This window comes from Lissotriton helveticus, chromosome 8, assembly GCF_964261635.1.
Source record: "Lissotriton helveticus chromosome 8, aLisHel1.1, whole genome shotgun sequence".
Lineage (NCBI taxonomy): Eukaryota > Metazoa > Chordata > Amphibia > Caudata > Salamandridae > Lissotriton > Lissotriton helveticus.
In genome coordinates this window covers 19,722,469-19,739,051 of record NC_136069.1, presented here as the reverse complement: position 1 = coordinate 19,739,051, position 16,583 = coordinate 19,722,469, and the positions used below count along the sequence as shown (strand labels likewise).

The 16,583-nt window shown below is 51.1% G+C and overlaps 1 protein-coding gene across 4 annotated transcripts in view; it reads left to right on the top strand.

The window, feature by feature from the left end:
- Window positions 1–5,219: 5,219 nt before the first annotated feature.
- HSF2BP (heat shock transcription factor 2 binding protein) overlaps window positions 5,220–16,583 on the top strand; it is a 251,031-nt gene continuing 239,667 nt past the window's right edge. Inside the window, exon 1 of one of the 4 annotated variants that reach the window (XM_078656400.1) lies at window positions 5,220–5,637. The gene's annotated coding sequence lies outside the window, so the exon portion shown is untranslated. The remainder of the gene's footprint in view (window positions 5,638–16,583) is intronic. The other 3 variants (XM_078656399.1, XM_078656398.1, XM_078656401.1) reach the window with 3 other exon arrangements.

The following is a 16,583-nucleotide window of genomic DNA, read 5'->3' as shown; positions in this document are numbered from 1 at the left end:
ACGAACAAATAACCTTAAAGACACTATTGTACATACTAGGCCCAAACCCGACAACACAGTACGCCAACAATCCCTCCGGAGGCTCCGCCCAGCGACAGGCCACTATCCCTGCGGATCATGCAGTGTCTGCACATTGACCAAACATTCAAAAGAGATCCATCTCTGCCCCACATCTCCATTGACACAGAAATCTCATACTAGTTGCAATACTGAACATTGCATTTATATGATCCCCTGCCCTGTCACAAACAATACATAGGCATGATGACCAGGGCGGTCAAAACCAGGATCCAATAACATCGGAGAAATGTATGCTGCAGGAAAATAACAACAAAGATGAGTACCCACTACATGGAGTCAGGTAACACACATGACGACCTACACTGGACTATCCTTGAGGCCCACACACAAGTACATCGGGGTGCCCTATTCCACAAAGAACAAGGGATTTTCTGTCCATCTACACATCTAACAGGGCTAACCAACGAGATACCTTGGGGTGAGGTGACTATATAAACTGTGACTGCATACTAGCCCCACAGAACCACCCCTCTCTTGTGATGCGAATCTCTACATGACTTTTCAGCCTTTCGGCAACTGGCCACCAACCACTACCACAAATGCAATACCTTCAACTTCAGGTCCAGTAGCATAAGCCCTTATGATGTTGTGCTAGGTATTATATGCTTGAATCCCCTTTGTTTACTCTTGACTGACTCCTTGACACCCCTTGTCTACCCCCTACCTTTGAGCAAATGCCAGCGATGTGTGACTCTCCGACCAAAACACACCCCCTTTTTGGCCAAGTGTTGTGGAATATATTCTGCAAACTTGTGAATCGCAACAGCACAATTCTTTGAAGGGATAACCCCAATATAAATTTGCCCTTTGGAACTATATGCTGGGGCACTCAATGTATCTGTGCTTTTTATCATATGCTGGTGGGTTTAAGTCCATCCCACCCACTTGTGAACTACTCAGGCTGTGCATCCTTCACGTGAACAGCAAAGCCTGTCTCCTTGCCTTTCTATCAACTGTCAGTGGGTACATGTTCAACCAAGACAGTGTGTTCCCTACATGATTCACTAGACCTTCTCCAGGGGGGTTCCCCAGACGAAAAACTAACCTTTCAGGCAACATGCCAAAAACCGCATATTAAGTTAACCATTACAATCTTTGCTGTCACTGATGACGCGGCGGGAGCCTCTCCACAACCAAGATGGCGCCCAATATGGGACTCATCAGTATGCATCTCCCACTCTATCTTCAGATCTCCTTTGGCCGAAGTCCATTTTTAAAAAACTTGCCACCCTGGGAGATTCACTTCCTTATTGGTGGAACAAGGGGTAGGTCGGCCGCTAGAAGCTAACACCAACACATGTAAGTAATCTGTTTTTCCTCCGACATTGATTACGCCTCAACTGGCACACTAACCTAAGCTCCGACATTGGCAGGACCCTTGCAAAAATGTTCGCCTTTTATTTAACTTTCTAATTATGACTTTTGGTATTCCAGTGAGTGTCGGTTCTGGCCCATACGACCCGGGGGTCGGGGGATCCACATCCCCCGTGATTTGGTAAGTCCTGTCCACGGGACCATCATGCAGTTGCCTTTAATTACTCTGCGCTCTATCATTGGGCATACGCTACCAGTTGTGTGATATGTGTGACTGGCTGACATAGTACTTTTAATTACTGGGGTGGATTTTTCTACACCTATGACGCAATAATGGTGATAATTACCTGCATGCCTGTATTACTGAGTTACTTTGTGTTTAATTTCTGTGGCTTATATCCCCCACCAGCATTGAGGGGGATAGCGGCCTACATGCCTCTGTTTGCAAATGGCACAGCATGATGATACTGTATTTTAACATTCTGTTCTTTCATTACCTCTTCCCTCTATAGGTCTTTCCCCAGAAGGTATACTATATATCTGTGTGATTTATTTAGGGTATGGTACTGTCTACACACAGTGGTTTGCCATCACCACACGAGTAGATAAGGGTTCTTTGGCTTGATGAAATGCCATGATCTTTTAGACAGTAACAGGCATGAAAAGTTAGGACCCACTATTTTCTTATAAACACAACCTAGTGCTGGAGTGAACCATTATATCCATCTCTCGTCTGACTCCACATTTTTACCCATAAAAAAGGAACCCAGTGATTAAATAGCATTTTTGTTTTTTTTGTTTGTTATTTTTGCTGCACATTTTTTCCAATCTACTCACACGTATTCACACACTTCACCACCATACAACAAAAAGAACTCCTGCAAAGCGCCAGCCCAACGAGGAGCTGCCCGATGATGAAGCACGAAACCCCTCGGGTGTGTGAGAGCCTTGCTCCCAGGGCCGGCTTTAGTACAGGTGGCGCCCAGTGCGACAAGGTTTGTTGGCGCCCCCCCATGACCACCTTGCCACACAGTCCCTCACTACCGCCATTTGACAATGCCCCCTAAGTCTCCATAACCACTGTCTCTTAGATTTATTTCGTTTTATAGCGCCACTCATACATGTTTAAGGTGTCAGAACACTTTACATCACACATACTTTGCACGGAGACAATCATACATGTGTAAATCAGTGTATAGGAAATGTTATATAAGACAGTGGACTACAGGGTGTAGGAGTCACGTGTCTTCCATACTGGTAGGCAGTATAGTGTAAGAGTACTTGGTCTGGAAAAGCACAAATTCTGAATTTAAAATGTAACACCATTTTAGGGGTTTTGTTTAATAAATTATTTTTTTATTTCTACCCAAATGAACCCTTTTTGCAATATTAGGAAAAGGAAAGTCTGAGCAAAAACATGTAGCTGTAATATAGTCCTTGCCGTTTGCATGCAGCTCTTTGACCACAGTTAATAGCTCACTACTCTATATTAGGATTTGTTTTACTTTTAAACTGCAAGTAACAAAAGGATCTCTCTTACTAAAGGGTGACCCATTTACCTATTTATAGCCAATGCACTTTGTGATCTGAATGGGACACGGTCTACCCGTCAGAGTTCCGGTCCCTCTAGAGGAGGAACATTAATCACTGGAGTTATGGAGACGTTTTTATTGATGCTTGAAAATTGCTGGGACAAGGAACGTGGCATCTAGTACTTTTAGAATAAACATGGCTCCCCCACCCCAAGTCAGCGCCGGTGCGGTGGCACAAATCACATCGCCCTAAAGCCGGCCCTGCTTGCTCCTAAGGGAGCACTCCCCCCACCTGCCTCCTGGTAGACCTTGACAGGATCTGAGTCCCTTTTTTATACATAAAAAGTATACCACTAGATGAGATCCGGAAGGCAATTTATACATCTTAATTATTTCAGCTAACACATTTAATGTATTCAGCAGACAAGCTTGTGTGCAGCATTGCTGCCAGTTGGAATTAACTCCAATCACAGCTGTACGGGACGTGTTTTCTCAAAAATTAATAGCCTTCAAAGACTTGCAGGTAATTATCTTCATGCTCAGGGAGGTGGGTTCAATCTACAGCTTTTCAACAAAGCAGTAGGAGGACTCCGAAAAATCTGTAAAACTGTCAGCGGGTCCCCTAAATCAGTAGGGTTAGCTAGCGTGACTCAAGTGTAACATGAACTCTGAAAATGTGGCAGCCAACTGGGCGGAATGACGAAGCTTGAGCCTGAACATTGAACACCTGCAGTCATCTGATCCTAGAGGGGGTGAAACGAGCCAGAGCCCAGCCAATGGTCTTGCTCGACTCGTTGAGCCTGCGCACGAGCCAAGCCCTGAAAATGTTTGCAATGTACATCATACAACAAACATCACATAAAAGTTGATAAAGTCTCTTAGAAATTCAGTGTATTTCTTCTACATGTGGAAACTTTGACATTAATGCCTCACTTTATAGCACTGCACCAGAATTACTGATAAATTCTAAATATGAAGTTATACTGAACTAAAGGCAAGGCAGTTGTCATGTAAACCGCAAATGTGGCCCAGACTTTTATAGAGCAACATTATAGTGTATTAAATTAAACACAATAGATTTTTGAACAACTAGTATTCTGAACTCACATATTTGAAAGTGGTTTCTTATGCAATAATGAAGAAAAAGGAGTTTTTGTGAAATAAAATATATGGAAAAATTATGAGCGAAACCGCAATTTAGCCAGGTTTTCACTTTATACATATCAGCTACAAAATAGGTATCTAATTGTCAGTCTTTTTTATGTTAACACTTTGTTTTTACCTCTCTGTGTCGTTTTCACAATGTTCAAATTCGATCCGAGGGTATTGGAGCGCATTAAGTGACCACATTACATTACTGGAAGTCATGTGCATTTTTTAAAGGCACCGGGAGATAGTTGATTTACCCAGAATCACACAATGTTGAGCAAATGCCGAGACTCCATCCTGGTTTCCCAGGGCACCTGCACCCATAAAGCCATAGCCTGGGTAGAGGGAGCCACGCCAGAGTGAGGATCAAGCCTGGTTCGAGCTTTCAGCTTTCCACCTCTAGCTGGGCGTACCAATGAAGCTTGAGCCTGAACACGCAGGAGCCAGGTAACCCAATTGCTAATCATCGGGTGAGACTTGACACGGCCTGCGCTCAGATGTTTGCACAGTGTGAGGCCAGGGCCTGCACATCGCTTGGTATATAAGACTGACAAAAGACCAGCATTTCACGCTCATGGACAGGATTTTTATGGTAATACCAACAAACACATTGGGACCTGACGAGAGTAAAAACTGGTATTTCTCACCTGCTGTATATTATCTTAAACCACCCAATACAATATCACTGCGAAAGTAGATTGGAATTGTGGCAACTATGAATTATTACTGATGCAAACATGGGCAGAACCGCCTCGTTAAAGAAGCACAGGGCGGACTTCACACCTTATGTTCCTCGAGAACAAAGCTCTGCCCTTCCAGAACCTCGGCCATGAACCTCCTTCAGCCTGGGTGAGCAGCCGACCCTGTGCCCCGCACCGACGCAGGGCTGGGTCCTGCTCCGGGGGTCGCTGCTCGGCCTCCGGCTCCGCCGCCGTGAAGCCCGGGGCCTGGGCCTGCACCAACCGACCATGTGCTCAGCCCCGCCAGAAAGAGACGAGTGTGCGCATGCGCGGGAGGTGACGCGGTACGGCCCGGGCGGGGTTCACTCTCGCGCTCGCCATACGCCGCTTGTTAAACAGCCGTGAGAGTCAGTGCGGCCCAGCGTACGGACACGGGCCTGAGTGTCCGCGCGGCGTGTGACGTAGTTAGGGCTCGAGCAGATCCGCGTACCGAGAACCAGCCTGAGTCTCCGCGCGGTGTATGACGTCGGTAGTAGTCGCGCGGACAAAGCAGCAGCGTGACGACGGCGCGTAGGTATAGGACGTCGGTGGTGAACGCGCGGACTCGCGTCCAGACAGTAGCCTGACGAGTGCTTGCGCGGTGAGTGACGTCTGTAGGGCTCGCGCGGAGCCGCGTGCCGAGCCCCAGCCCGACGACTGGTCGAGTGCACGGCGTGGGAAGTGACGTTGGTAGGAGCCGGGCGGCTCGCGGCGCCGTGGAAGGGCACGGTCCAGTCAGGTGGATCCTGCTTCCGGTGCGGCCTTCACCGTGTCCGGGGCCTTCATCCGGCGCAGCCCCGGGCGGCGGCTCCACGAGGGGTGAGGCGGCCATCGAACTGAAAGTGAGCGGAGGGGCAGCTTCAGAGTCAGGAGCAGCACGGGGTGGGGGAGGTGGACCGGCCATGGGGGGGGGCGTGTGGAGAGGGGGTATCCCCAGATGGAGGCCCATGGAGGGGCTGAGAGAGAGGGAGGGTATCCCCAGATGGAGGCCCATGGAGGGGCTGAGAGAGAGGGAGGGTATCCCCAGATGGAGGCCCCATGGAGGGGTGAGAGAGGGGGGTATCCCCAGATGGAGGCCCATGGAGGGGCTGAGAGAGAGGGAGGGTATCCCCAGATGGAGGCCCATGGAGGGGCTGAGAGAGAGGGAGGGTATCCCCAGATGGAGGCCCATGGAGGGGTGAGAGAGAGGGAGGGTATCCCCAGATGGAGGCCCATGGAGGGGCTGAGAGAGAGGGAGGGTATCCCCAGATGGAGGCCCATGGAGGGGTGAGAGAGAGGGAGGGTATCCCCAGATGGAGGCCCGTGGAGGGGTGAGAGAGAGGGAGGGTATCCCCAGATGGAGGCCCATGGAGGGGCTGAGAGAGAGGGGGGTATCCCCAGATGGAGGCCCCATGGAGGGGTGAGAGAGGGGGGTATCCCCAGATGGAGGCCCCATGGAGGGGTGAGAGAGGGGGGTATCCCCAGATGGAGGCCAGTGGAGGGGCTGAGAGAGAGGGAGGGTATCCCCAGATGGAGGCCCCATGGAGGGGTGAGAGAGGGGGGTATCCCCAGATGGAGGCCCATGGAGGGGTGAGAGAGAGGGAGGGTATCCCCAGATGGAGGCCCATGGAGGGGCTGAGAGAGAGGGGGGTATCCCCAGATGGAGGCCCATGGAGGGGTGAGAGAGGGGGGCATCCCCAGATGGAGGCCAGTGGAGGGGCTGAGAGAGAGGGAGGGTATCCCCAGATGGAGGCCCCATGGAGGGGTGAGAGAGGGGGGTATCCCCAGATGGAGGCCCATGGAGGGGCTGAGAGAGAGGGAGGGTATCCCCAGATGGAGGCCCATGGAGGGGTGAGAGAGAGGGAGGGTATCCCCAGATGGAGGCCCGTGGAGGGGTGAGAGAGGGGGGCATCCCCAGATGGAGGCCAGTGGAGGGGCTGAGAGAGAGGGAGGGTATCCCCAGATGGAGGCCCCATGGAGGGGTGAGAGAGAGGGAGGGTATCCCCAGATGGAGGCCCATGGAGGGGCTGAGAGAGAGGGAGGGTATCCCCAGATGGAGGCCCCATGGAGGGGTGAGAGAGGGGGGTATCCCCAGATGGAGGCCCATGGAGGGGTGAGAGAGAGGGAGGGTATCCCCAGATGGAGGCCCCATGGAGGGGTGAGAGAGGGGGGTATCCCCAGATGGAGGCCAGTGGAGGGGCTGAGAGAGAGGGAGGGTATCCCCAGATGGAGGCCCATGGAGGGGCTGAGAGAGAGGGGGGTATCCCCAGATGGAGGCCCATGGAGGGGTGAGAGAGGGGGGCATCCCCAGATGGAGGCCAGTGGAGGGGCTGAGAGAGAGGGAGGGTATCCCCAGATGGAGGCCCCATGGAGGGGTGAGAGAGGGGGGTATCCCCAGATGGAGGCCCATGGAGGGGTGAGAGAGAGGGAGGGTATCCCCAGATGGAGGCCCATGGAGGGGCTGAGAGAGAGGGAGGGTATCCCCAGATGGAGGCCCATGGAGGGGTGAGAGAGAGGGAGGGTATCCCCAGATGGAGGCCCGTGGAGGGGTGAGAGAGGGGGGCATCCCCAGATGGAGGCCAGTGGAGGGGCTGAGAGAGAGGGAGGGTATCCCCAGATGGAGGCCCCATGGAGGGGTGAGAGAGAGGGAGGGTATCCCCAGATGGAGGCCCATGGAGGGGCTGAGAGAGAGGGAGGGTATCCCCAGATGGAGGCCCATGGAGGGGCTGAGAGAGAGGGGGGTATCCCCAGATGGAGGCCCCATGGAGGGGTGAGAGAGGGGGGTATCCCCAGATGGAGGCCCCATGGAGGGGTGAGAGAGGGGGGTATCCCCAGATGGAGGCCCCATGGAGGGGTGAGAGAGGGGGGTATCCCCAGATGGAGGCCCATGGAGGGGCTGAGAGAGAGGGAGGGTATCCCCAGATGGAGGCCCATGTTAAGTAGGACACTCGAACACTTTCATGAAAATCCTATATTTAAGTAGAGGAGCTGAACAGACATCTGGCAGCTTCATCAGCAAGCATAACTCAATTTTACAACAGTAATAACAGTTATTTTATGTATTTACAGAGCTTATTCAAAACAGATGACAGTAAATCAGTGGAGTTGTTTGCAGTGTATTCTTTATTTCTTAATTTTTCTTCCAATAAAAAGACCGCAGCCAACGCTTTTCGTCCTTCACAGACTTCTTCAGGGCAGAAGATATAACTGTCTGTGGTCTTTAGCGAATTCTTTCAATATCTCCCCATGGGATCCAGAATAGTTCCAATTTGCCCTAAAAATATTTTTTCCTTTTTTTTTTTATATTTTCTGTATAGCGGCAGTATAGAGATTCTCGAACTGGTTGATCAGTTCCAATAAGTTGTCATCATTCCCCCATGCATTCAAATACATGATTTTAGCCGGCTCCGTGGCGTGGCATCCTTCGCGCTCAACAGCGATGGACGCCACAGAGTCGGCTAAAATCATTTATTTGAAGAAAAATGAAGAAATAAAGAATACACTACAAACAACTCCACTGAATTACTGTCATCTGTTTTGAATAAGCTCTGTAAATACATAAAATAACTGTTATTACTGCTCTAAAATTGAGTTGTAATTACAATCTAGTGTGCTGGACCCTTGTATGTTGTGTTTGGAAAATAAGACACTAATGTCTTGGGAGGTTTAGGGGTTTTGAATCTCCGGTTTGCTGCACCTAAGTTTTATACAAAGGAATCACTAAGGATAGGTGCAATTGTGCTTGGCCCCATTCCCCACCCTTCTTGTATTGCAACAGCAAGCATAAACTGTCCAACTTCAAAAACATACATTCTAAATGACAGTAAGGAATTCTACATGACAGAATAATTCTACACTAAGCTACATCATTTAGAATGTACTAAATAATAAGATTACAACAAGGCACCATGGAGGGGTGGGAGAGAGAGGGGCTCCCCAGATGGAGGCACCATAGAGTGGTGGGAGAGAGGGGCTCCCCAGATGGAGACACCATGGAGGGGTGGGAGGGAGAGAGAGGGGATATCCCCTGATGGAGGCACGTTGGAGGGGTGGGAGAGAGAGGGAGAGGGGCTCCCCAGATGGAGGCACCATGGAGGGGTGAGGGAGAGAGGGGTTATCCCCTGAAGGAGGCACCATGAAGGGGTGGGAGAGAGAGAGGATATGCCCAGATGAAGGCACCATGGAGGGATGAGAGAGAGAGAATCCCCAGATGGAGGCACCATGGGACGCGGGCTGGCAAAGTGGATGTGCTGCTTACTTCAGAAGCTACTCTGGGCACTTCTAACTTTGCGTTCTTGCACAGTCCTCTACATGGTTTTTTACTTTGAGAATTGTTTGTTTTAACCGCTGCTCACCTGTTCTTGCACACTTGATTGTGGCCATTTCTCCCCGGTCCACCGCAAGACTAGCTCGATTTTGTGGAGGGCGTTCTGACCCACTTCCGGTTGCGAGGGAGGTTGGCGTTCTGGCAGTCCAACCCCCTCTACAAAATCGGATGCTCCATTCGCTACGCAGCGGACGCGCGCTGGCAAAGTGGGTGCGCTACTTACTTCAGAAGCTACTCTGGGCACTTTTACCTTTGCGCTCTTGCACAGTCCTCTACATGTTTTTCAAGTCTTGCCTACGCAGCGCGCATGCGCTGCATAGGAGACCTTTAGTCATCGTTCTGCTCTTTTTCGTAGCACATACTCCGCTTGTGGCGGCATCCACCTTGCGGGAGCGAGCAGGAGCGCGCCACAAGCCCAAGTATGTTGTTCGAAAAAGAGCAGACTGTGCGCGTACGCACGCACCATTCTCAAGTCCTTGCACTGCAGAACAACCTCTGTCCACTCTTGCTGGATGCCTCCCGTAGGTCTTGGTCTAATGCTGCCTCTGTTACCATGTTAAACAAACCTACTGCCACTGCTTGTCGTCAAAGGTGCCATTTGTGCAGGTAAAATAAGTTTTCTTTAAAATAGGCATTACAAGCTGATCTTTGATTTGTTGATTTTTATTGGGTTTTTGGGAACTACAGTGACAGCATTCACCCCCTGGCATATCAGATGCAAGCCAGACAGACCTACCAGCATCCCCAATCCTTAACTAAACCGTCTACAGAAGCATCACTTTCCTCCACGTTTTCTGAACAATTATCCTGAACCTCATTAAAAAAGGCAATTTTTAAGAACTACCCTCAGTAACTTCATGATCATACAATAAAAGCGTTTTCTTCTTCAAACTCAGCTCACGTGCGCTAACAAGGACTTTTTCACTTCTCTGGACAAAGCTCTACTGCAAATAGAAAATCCTAACACATACGAATTTAGCACTTAACAGTTACAGCGAGATTGTATGATGCATGAACATCGAGCTTTCTGGCAAGCTAGATGGTAAAGGAAGAAAATATGAAAGACCGTGTGGGGCATGTCCTTGGTCTGGACATTATTAACGAGAAGCTAATGGTACTGCTGAAACGTAGCTATACCACCAGATGCGTGACAGACACTCGACTTGCTAAGGATGACTTTAGATACAAACTGGTTGAGTGAGCGGTCTTCTGAAAACTTGCTCACAGCAGTAAGTTAGGAATCGGTTTTACATGCAAGGAAACGGCTTTAAAAAAAAAGAATAAAGAAAATGAGCATAGTATCAAACAAAACATCTTTCAATATAGATGGAGAGTGGGAGACACTCCAGGCAAAGCACACAACGCTGGGAGCGAAGTAAATGACATATGAAGTGACACGGCTGCAATGCTAAAGCAACCATTTTACACCATCTTAATTACCACCTAGTTTTAAAATGAGTACTTGCAGCAATGTCGTAGCACAGCTCAGTTCAGCTCAAAGACCACTCACTTCAAAGATGGATTCATTAAATCTCAAAAATACAACTACTAGTCCCGATGCAAGGCATCTTTAATCCGCGAGCACTGCATTACCAAACACTAAGCTAAAGCTTTGCCCAGAGTCTTTTACGGATGTTACTTCCACACTACCGTTGTTGAACTTATTAAGAATGTTTATGTTGATTTGTTTACAAAGTGCATTTTTGTAACGCCTCATGGCAATATTTTGATGCATCTTAATTCTGACCGACCTGGAACAAAAATCGTGAAAGATACTACGATCATACAACAAAACGGGGGGCAGAAAAACTTAATTGATTCCAAAGACCGGTCTTTAACGGCTTCCAATGTTTAGTAAATAAAGGGCCACTTCTTTGGTTCAGCAATTGTTAAAGCTCCGCGTCAATGGGTACAGATCTAGGTTTTGGTACAACCAATAAAGTACCATTCAAATATCAGCCATGGACCTAGGGGATCCTGGTCACAGTTTTCTGTAAGATTGTCACATATTAGACCTGAACCAGAAGCCAATGATGGGGCATGAGGACTGAAGAGAGATGGTCCGGTTTTAACAGCCCTGTGAGGTGGCAGACAGCAGCATGCTGCAAAAGCTTCAAGAGTGAGGCCAGGAAGACTGATTTGGTGTAAATCAGTCTAGTGAATCAAGGGATTCATGACGGGAACAACTAAGTGCCCCTCAATTACAAGACCGATGTTTTTAAAAATCTTTATGTGAGTGAAGCAGATATTAAAGAGCACATTTGACCACCTTTATGTTAAATGCTAAATTAGAGCCCAAATAAAAGCCAGGGCTGTGAACTGTACTTGACAGAATAGGCAGCTGACACGTAATAGGAAGTTCTGGCAGTTGGTAAACATTCAAGAATGAGTGACACTAAATGTAGTTAAATCTGGACAGTCTGGGTGGGTTTGGGTCACATTCGAGCGTACGAAAATAAGTTGTGTGTCACCGGCGTACATAAAGTAATGGCCCACAACCTAGAGTAGTTTGCCTAAAGGCTGCACTTACAAACTGAACAAGCATTGGCCTAGCCCATAGGTCTCACCTTTGGGACCTTATAAGTGTTTAGCCATGCAACAGTTGATGTTGTTGCACCAAGGATATTGTGCTGGATAACCAAACACTTATAAGGTACCAAAGGAGAGACCTATTGGCTATGTCAATGCTTGTTAACTTTGGGAATTGTTTGTTTTAACAGCTGCTCACCTGTTCTTGCACACTTGATCATAGCCATTTCTCCCCGGTCGCCGCGAGACTAGCTCGATTGTGTGGAGGGCGTTCTGACCCACTTCCGGTTGCGAGGGAGGTTGGCGTTCGAGCAGTCCAACCCCCTCTACATAACCGGATGCTCCATTCGCCGCGCATCGGACACTCACTGGCTAAGTGGATGCGCTGCTTACTTCAGAAGCTTCTCTGAGCCCTCTTACTTTGTGCTCTTGCGCAGTCCTCTACATGGTTTTTAACTTTGGGAATTGTTTGTTTTAGCCGCTGCTCACCTGTTCTTGCACACTTGATCTTGGCAATTTTCCCCGGTCCACTGCGAAACTAGCTCGATTGTGTGGCGGGAGTTCTGACCCACTTCCGGTTTGGAGGGAGGTTGCCGTTCTAGCAGTCCAACCCCTCTACATAACCGGTGAGGAGAGCGACCCTTGACTTGTTTTCAGGTTAGTCCGCTCCCCATGCCACACAGCACCACCACAGTGTGTGTGTCTCCCAGGCCGCTGCTGCCGTCGTCGTACGTACGCTGCCCCCAGCAGCCGTATTGCCTCATTTTGTGCCTCAGTTCCTGTCTTAGTTTCCTGAATTTTGTCTTGGGGTTTTGTTGCCTTTTCTGTTTTCTGTCTCCATTCCTGTGTATTTATTGCTACCCCCCTTTTCTTGCCCTCCGTATCCCGCTCGCTCGGTCCTCCCGCCGCTCAGTCCCCTGCGGACCTGCGCTCCCATTCGCCGCCCCGCTCCCGCCTCCCAGCTGTTCCTCCCTCCCACCTCCCCTTATATGGCGGCCGCTGTATGGCCGCGCCAAAGGCAAGCCCGTCTGCGCCCATCCGCGCCCATCCGCGCCCATCCGCGCCTGGACCCTGCCCAGCATCAGGAACCCTGGCCCCCGCGAACGCCATGATGACCGCCTCCGCTACGATGCCAGCACCCTCCACGCACTCAACACCGGGCAATCACACGCCTGCTTCCTGGCCACCCGAGGCGCACCCAAGGACCCTTCTCCTGCCGGAACTGCACCTTCACCAGCATCCAATCCGCCAATCCACCCACCGAGAAAAAACGCAACCACCTCAGATGCATTCTACTCAACACCCGCTCCGCCCGCTCCGCCCGCGAACACGCCATCGAACTCTGGGAACTACTCTACTCCACCTCCCCAGAAGTCACCTTCCTGACGGAGACCTGGATGAACCCCTCCTCGGCACCTTACATCGCCATAGCCATCCCTGCCGGTTAGAAGATTACCCACAGGGACCGCACCAATGGAACAGGAGGAGGAATCTCCATTGTCCACAGGAACACGCTCCGAGTCTCGACCAACACCGACGATACCCTCAGCACCGCCGAACACCTGCACTTCCAGCTCCACACTGACCCTAGCACCACCCTCAGAGGAACCCTCGTCTACAGACCTCCTGGACCCGGGCCACAGTTCAGCGACGCCATCGCCGACTTTGCCAGTAGGCACGCCCGCGCTGCCACAGACTACATCCTCCTCGGGGCCCTGAACTTCCACCTCAAGAACAACACCGACACCAACTCAACCACCTTGATTGACAACCTCGCCAACCTCGGACTCAGACATCCCGTCACTACGCCCACCCACTTTGCCGGCAACACTCTTGACCCCATCTTCTCCTCAAACTCCCACGTCTTGTTCAGCCACACCACCGAACTCCACTGGACCGACCATCGCTGCATCCACTTCACCTTCCGGAAACCCACCACGCACCACCACACCCAACAGATCCCTTGCCGATGCTGGACCAAAGTCACCGAAGACCAGCTAAGCACCACCCTCACCCGAAGCCCACCCGTCGACCCCCCGACCCTGACACCGCTGCCCACAACCTCAGACAGTGGATCGACGACTGCGCCAACACTCTCGCCCCGATCAAGAAACCCTTCAACAGACACACCAACAAGAAAGCCAGCTGGTTCACCACGGACCTCCAGGCCTCCAAGCAGACCTGCTGAAAACTAGAGAAGAAATGGCACCACGAACAGACACCGGACAGCTACGCAGCCCACAAGAACGCCGTCCGCAGACACCATCACCTCATCAGATCCGCCAAAAGGACCTCCTTCAAAGACCGCCTAGACAACATACACGCAACAGCAAAGAGCTCTTTAACATCATGAAGGAGCTCTCCAACCCCAGCTCCAACACCAACGACATCTCACCGTCGCAAGACCTGTGTGACACCCTCGTCACCTTCTTCCATCGCAAGATCACAGACATCCACAACAGCTTCAACACCCTGACCACCCCGACAACCACCGAGACCTCCGACCCCACAGCCACTAACCTCACGATCCCCTGCTCTCCTGGACCAACATAAATGACGACGACACAACCAGAATCATGAACACCACCCACTCCGGCTCTCCGTCAGACCCATGCCCACACAACATCTTCAACAAAGCCAACGCCACCATCGCACCCAATCTCCACAAGGCCATCAACATCTCCTTCGAGACTGCAACCTTCCCGGATAGCTGGAAGCACACCGAGATCAACGCCTTACTCAAGAAACCCAAGGCCGATCCAAAGGATCTCAAGAACTTCGACCCATTTTGCTGCTCCCGCCGAAGGTCATTGAGAAGGCCGTCAACAGACAACTAACCCACTACCTCGAGGAGAACAACATCCTGGACCCGTCCCAGTCCGGGTTCCACAGCAACCACAGCATCGAAACTGCCCTCATCGCTGCCTCCGATGACTTCAGGATCCTACTGGACAACAGCGAAACCGCGGACCTCATCCTCCTGGACCTGTCAGCCGCCTTCGACACTGTCTGCCACCGCAACCTATGCACACGCTTCCACAACACAGGGATCCGAGACAAAGGACTGGACTGGACCACCTCCTTCCTCTCCGGCAGAACCCAGAGCGTCCACCTCCCCCCTTTCCAATACGAAGCTACCAAGATCATCTGCGGCATACCCCAAGGATCATCCCTCAGCCCGACATTGTTCAACATTACATGGCGCCTCTCGCCCACGTCGCCCGACTACACAACCTCAACATCATCTCCTACGCCAACGACACCCAGCTGATCCTCTCCCTCAACAAACCCCTTACCACCAAGGCCAACCTTCACGAAGGAATGAAAGCAGTCGCCGAATAGATGAAGAACAGCTATCTGAAGCTGAACTCAGACAAAACGGAAGTCCTCGTCGGCGCCAACCCCTCAGCGTGGGACAACTCCTGATGGCCGACTGCACTGGAAGCAGCACCAGCACCCATCGACCACGCACGCAACCTAGGGTTCACCCTTGACTCAACACTCTCCATGAACCAAGCAAGTCAACGTCTCATCCTCCTGCTTCAACACCCTCCGCATGCTCCACAAGATCTAAAAGTGGATCCCCCCCAAACAAGAACAGTCACCCAGGCCCTCGTCAGCAGCCGACTAGACTACGGTACCGACCTCTACGCAGGAGTCTCGGCCAGACTCCTGAAACGACTACAACACGTACAGAACGCCTCAGCACCCCTGATCCTCGACATCCCTCGCCGCAGCCAGATCACACCCCACCTGAAAGATCTACACTGGCTTCCCGTCAATAAGAGGATCACCTTCAAGCTCCTCACCCACGCACACAAGGCACTCCACAACACCTGACCGGCATACCTCAGCAGAAGACTCACCTTCTACACCCCGAACCGCCAGATGCGCTCCGCATACCTCGCCCTTGCCACCGTCCCCCGCATCCGAAGAACGACCACCGGCGGCAGATAGTTCTCCAACCTCGCTGCCAAAACCTGGAACACCCTCCCCATCCTCCTACAGCAGACCCAGGACCTACTTACCTTCAGGAGACTACTAAAGGCCTGGCTATTCTAAGAGTAACAGCACCCCTTTCCCTAGCGCCTTGAGACCCACACGGTGAGTAGTGCGCTTTACAAATGTTTGATTGATTGATGTGCTGCTTACTTCAGAAGCTACTCTGGACACTTTTAACTTTGCGCTCTTGCACAGTCCTCTACATGGTTTTTAACTTTGGTAATTGTTTGTTTTAACCGCTGCTCACTTGTTCCTGCACACTTGATCGTGGCCATTTCTCCCCGGTCCACCGCACGGCTAGCTCGATTTTGTGGAGGGAGTTCTGACCCACTTCCGGTTGCGAGGGAGGTTGGCGTTGTGGCAGTCCAACCCCCTCTACAAAACTGAATGCTCCATTTGCCACACAGCGGACTCACGCAGCCTGCGCGCCGGTGGCGCTCTAAAGGAAAGCCCGTCCACGCCCTGCCGTCGCCAGGAGCCAGGGACCCCGGCCGATTCACCTTCAAGCAGGGCTCATATCCCCTTCTGTCATATTCTAGCAAGGAGTTGCTGAAGATTAGGGCAGACTCCACACCTTCATGTTGGACTGAGACTTGGCCAATTTTAGAGGGCCCTTTCTCCTGTTGAGCCTACCAGTTCCAAGGTATTTCCATTGAGACGTCCCCTATTTAACCCTGCTGTGCTCTCCTTAATATTCACTCCCCTGTTTTTAAACCTGTCACTTCCACTAGCAATGATACTGGGAAACCTCATAATCTTTAGACGGGGGGGGGGGTAAATTTTGCCTAAGCACTCTACTGAGGTCTGGGATCTTCTCTCCTCTGTGCAGCCTAAGCTTGGGTTTCTGATCGAAATATGGCTTAAGCCCCATTCTGTTCCTTCCATTATGTTAGCCCTGCCTAAAGCTTACAGAATTATTCGGCTGGATAGACAACTAAAGGGTGGGTGGGA